The following is a 5,735-nucleotide window of genomic DNA, read 5'->3' as shown; positions in this document are numbered from 1 at the left end:
TAGGAAATGAACTATATGCCGGTTACATTTTACGCCAAATGACGTCCCCGGCGAGGTTTTTGGCAAGCAAGCATTCCACGCCAAATATATTTGGTGGAATGCTAGTGGAATGCAGTCGGGGTAACATACCGAGTCGGTTTGGTTCTCGTCACGAAGTAGACACGTTGTACTTCAGTCAGTCCGACAGTCGTAGCAGCTGCGTCATCAATTTGCGATTCGGCTTGGGGTCACACAAACATACAAACAATCCCACCAGACCGAAAAAAACCTTTCGGTGTTAACCAGACAGTGATTATTTCTTCAAGGCAGTGAACTTTTGAAAAACCGTCAAACTCGTACGCCCTTTTACGTGTATGAATGAGATACAGTATATCATCTTATTGTTTTGATTTATGGTAAAAATTTTTTTGAAACACTTAAAAGGAGTTCAATTCGGTTGCTGGCTTTGTGCTTGAGTTGTGAAAATTTATAGGTCATTATATTAGGCCAATTACGATTTTTACGATGTTATTGCTTTATAAGAGCTATATAGACAAAGCTAACTTGCCGCCTAAAACGCCAGCAACGAATATTAAATTTACAATAAAAACATTAAACGACACGCTTTGTCATTGTTACCAGCATTAACCGCAACAATTTCACGTCATAAAACATTCTTCGCAGTGTGATTTTTCATTTGTAACTAACACAGAAATTCAATTGCAAAATTTCGAACAGGTCAAGGCTATTTTATTACCGAAGATAAAGTTCAAGCCCCCAATAAAACCACTTTATTAACATGTCGTTTTCTTAACCTGTACAATACTTATTTGATTGTTGATAGATGACGAGGAAAACCTAACGACTGGTATGTTGAAATATATAATAATGTTAATTAGGACAGTTAAATTAGACACCTAAATTATACAGTATTTACTTATCCCACTTTTCTGACAAAATAAGGCTTAAACCTTAACTTCGCTTGGTGTAAGGCCGGGCATGTTCGGTCGCGTGAGTTTTTGAAAACTACAAATGTTTGAAACAAATAGAAATGGTATCGATGATCTAATGAAAAACTGACAGCAAAACTTGAGTGGTATTTTGCGTTTTTTAACATGTTCTACTCTAAAGAGCAAATTTGTTAGAAATGACAAATTAGCACTTATATGTATAACTGTAAGGTTTCAAATGCTAACTTGTTTTCCAACCTACAATATTGCATCAGTGCGTTTCAATTAACAAAAAGGCCCATTTAGTATAGCTGTCGGGTAATATCATGATTTTACGTCCAAAATATTGGTATGGTAGTGGAACACGAATTAAGTATTGCACACTCCCTGTTCGCCCACCGGCGAAAGGTGGAATCGATTTTTAAAATGAGTAAGCAAGCCGGTGTGCACGAAGTAACTGCACAGGAACGGAACTAATCTCATCGCAACGCACTAAAAGCGTATTGAACAGAGCGCAGACCCGACGTTATTGATGAGATTAAATACGAAGTGACGTGCACCAGTCGTTTCCCACAAGGCCGGTTTCAATTGTCCATCGACTCTGCGGACCTTATTGCTTGTTGGCCAAGCGACTCACCGGTAATTTTAACAGAAAAGCCGTCAGCTGTACTTGGTCGATAGCCTCGGTAGACCAGGATTAACTGGGATTCGACAAATTTATTTTGGGAAAATGTCAAGGGAATTGAGGAGATTACAACTAAACTGCCGTTTTAAATGAACAAAACTTCTTCTATGAACCCCTTTTCGTAGCCAAAAAAAACAAAAAAAAAACTTTCTTTTCATGAAACAAAAAAACCTATAAAGTCAACTAATTGTCAATTGATTCTGTATTTTGGTAAAAGTCGCTCCCAAAGTCCAATAATTTAGTTGATTGTTTTTCCTTCATGAAACATTGGAATTTAAAAAATATCAAAACAGGTTTTAGAGTTAAATAAAATGCTGCGCAGTGCATGAGCAAGTTCTTTTTTTTAAGACGTTGATTTCCAAAAAGCGATGTATATAGAACTCACCTGTCGATTATACTTCTCGCCCCTTTGCATCTATAAATCTATAGCTTTTTAAATTACGAAGTTTATTTCGGTAATTTGCGCAAATTTACTGCTTTTTATTTAAATAAAACGTTGTCTGAGAGATTGGGCGTAACTGCATAAAAACACAAAGTTGGCTCTTGTAAACAAATATTTTTGTTTGGAAGAAAAGTGTTTTTACTGCAGTTAAAGACCAATACAATAGGTTTCAATTTTAAGAGTGTTCATCTGACACATAATTTGATTCTACACTTTACTAAAAAAATGTTTTTATCGCATTCTGCCCCATAACCTATTTCGGTTAATTGCTCCAATTCATTGTTATTTTGATGAGATTAGCAATTGACAGAAATAAGTTGCGATTATTAAGTTTAGTGATTGCTTTAAATTCTGTACTTTGTTAAAAAAAGTTGTTTTTATCGCATTCTGCTCCATAACCTATTTCGGTTAATTGCTCCAATTCATTGCTATTTCGATGAGATTACCAATATCCAGAAATAAGTTGCCATAGCGGTCACTTCAAATTCTGTACTTTGATAAAAAAAATGTTTTTAACGCCTTCTGCTCCATAACCTATGTCGGTTAGTTACTCAAATTCATTGCTATTTCGATGAGATTACCAATTGCCAGAAATAACTTGCGATTGTTTAGTAAAGCGGTCGCTTCAAAGCAACAAAAGTCGGTTTGGTTTTAAAACGCGGGTCACCTCTTAAATTGGACAACTTTATCGCCTTCCGCTCCACAGACACCATAGCGGCTAATTGCATGCCTTTATTACTTTTGAAACAAACAACTGAATACGCGCGTTTCAATGAACGAGGCGCAATATACTTATACGCGCTGCCAAGTTCTGTTTACAGTTGCGACTTAACGGTTTCGTTGCTGGCTTCACAAGCGGTAAAAAAGTGGCCGATACAAATAAAACCGGTCGTAAAAAGGGTCTTAGTGTGTCGCCGATTCCTTCTCGTTATATTGTGGTAAAGGCGTGACGGGTTTGACAAGTGTTTTTCCCTTGTCAAATATTCTCTGTCAGACTTTGAAATATTACAGCACGAGAATGCAGTCAGAGTCTTTGGGCAGAGATATTTTTTATAAAATGAGGTTCTTTGAGTAGGGGGGCATAGGTTAAATAGTTGGCCGAATGTGTTCATTTTTTTAAGTGTATCCATTTTGCATTATTTTACATTGGTGCACTTTGTATAAATAGTATTTATTTGTGAATATTTTTCTATAGAGGCTATAGGGCACCAAGATGTGTTTTTGCAACAAAAAACTGCAACAGATGAATGTATTTATTTTAACCTCTGAAGATAATTTTCTTGTGTTTGAAACTTGAGTTAATTATACTATTACCATGTATCATTGCAATACCAAATGTTTTAGTTGTTGCTTGAAGCAACTTCATTTCGTCTGATTTTAAATGAAGAAATGTAGCAACCAATTTTTGTTGCTGTATAGTTTTAATATGTTTTATGGATATAAATCCGTTGCCATTTATAGGATACAGATTGATGAGACGCAGTGATGGAGTTGTTGATTTGTTTAATTTACCGAATTACAAGCGCTTCGCCTGCTTAGATATTTGTGCGCATAAATTCTCTTTAAAGTTTAATTATTGCGAGACGACGATTCCACAGGGACATCTATAATTCAAATCTCAGATGTTGATTCGCTATTGCGTATTTCGCCTAATGAAATTATAGTGATGAATGCGTTATGAAATGAGATTGATTTGGCAAAAAAACATACGGCTCTTTTGCCAAAGGGCTTTCGCGTTCAACTGTATTAAGGGAAGCACCAGCAATCTTTCCTTTTCCAATCAGCTGTCGCATCTTCAGTCATCTCATATTGGGCTCAAATACAGAATATGAAGGCCGCGGCAGACCGTTGTAATTGCGGGACCGCTACAGCTTAAATTACGCAAGGAGACAGGCCGGGCGCATCGATTTAATTGCCTCCCAAAGAGCCCGGGTAGCGTCGGCCCCGTCCGTAATTAAACAGCAGCGAAATATTTATAACTTTCTGGACGGCCGACCGTGCGCCAGAATCGTGGTGTTGCTGGGAGCACTCGACTTGACTGCTTGACTAGCTGCTGCTTTTCGCTGAGCTTATGCGGCCTTGTTACACCATCAGTCGAAATGCGCCGGAAGGTTTTTTAACTCTGATCGATAACCTTTTATTTAACCGCCGCGGCGTTTTCATATCGTCGGCTAATTGAAGTTATATTTGAGAATGCAATAGCTGTTATGTGTGCCGCCATAAATGTGATTGGAAAAAGCGATAGAAAATAGGCTAAAGGTGAATCCGAAAAAGGCGTCTTGTACGAGAGTTTTAAATTTCGTTGTCGCGGGTGTTAATTTGTAAGTTTAAATATAAAATAGCCGAGTTATAACAACACAGTAAAGGCAGCTAAAGAGGATTAATATATATGCTAAACTTGTAGTTCAAGCATGCTTTGTGTGATTGGGCGTTTAGTATCCTAGATTCAACGCAGTTAAATTTTAAGGTAAGATAAACGAAATAATATGGCAAATAATTTTGGGATAAACAGCAAGATCAACCAATTAAGTCTGTGTGGGAATAAAAATCATCAAATAGATTTGTATAAACGATATTGTAGATTGAACAGCAGCCAATTTTAAGATGAAATTTCCTAACTGCGAAACACATCAAGATGAGATACAATCTACGTATTATGTAACACTGGTTTCTGACGTTCGACTGCTTTCGCATACCATGTAAATATAGAGGAATCAGGTGGCACTGTACAAAGACATATTGTATTTGATTCTCGACAAGCTTTCGCACAACCGTGCTTCATCAGGTCAAAAGTGTACCTGATGAAGCACGGTTGTGCGAAAGCTTGTCGAGAATCAAATACAATTTGTCTTTATACAGTGCCACCTGATTCCTCTATTTAGAATTGGACAAATACGGCCATATACAAAGAGATGTAAATATAGTTACTCAGTATGTCACCTGGCCTGCTGTTCTGGTAATGTTAACCGCCAATATAAACAGCCATCTCAGATTACGTTCATAAACGCGTACCGGTGCAACCTGGTAATCGGCACAGACGTTGCACGTGTGTATATTGCGTATAAAATTAATAAACTTTAAACGTATTTTCGTGGAAACTGTGTATAGATGATTTGAAGATACAGATAATGCGCGCTTTACAGCTTATGTAAAAATGAAGTTTGTATTAGAAATGTGTAAATATGTTCATGATTGTGCTTTATTATAGCGCCTTTTTGAATTGCAGCTTTAGGGGTAAATTTGCAGCAAAATGTATTTTTTTTATAATATTAAAAACTGTTTAGTAAAGTTCGCTAAATCTGATCAAGATTCCCGCTTTGAAACAGGTAATTTGGTTGTCAGTGTAGTAGACATTAAAATTTGTGCTCTCTTGAAAGAAGTTGAACTAATTTTGTTTTCAATGAAGTCCAAAGTGAGACATCTATAGTGAAGCGAAGATACTGCGAAAAAAGAAAACTTCATTATGATGGTTCATTAAAACGATCCACTAACTATAAACAGATAAATTTAAGTTTTGAAACCTGTTCTAAAAATAAACATATAATATGACATACTTAAACTTGATATATATAGAGGTTGAAGAAAACATAAAAGCAGTTTGAAAACGCTTGGATTAGCCAATTTAACCAACATGGGTGTGGCACGAACACAACCAGTATAACCAATTTTTACGCTTGGA

Source organism: Ascidiella aspersa, chromosome 3 (assembly GCF_963924565.1).
Source record: "Ascidiella aspersa chromosome 3, kaAscAspe10.2, whole genome shotgun sequence".
NCBI lineage: Eukaryota > Metazoa > Chordata > Ascidiacea > Phlebobranchia > Ascidiidae > Ascidiella > Ascidiella aspersa.
The sequence above is the reverse complement of the archived record's forward strand: the minus strand, read 5'-3'. Positions refer to the sequence as shown.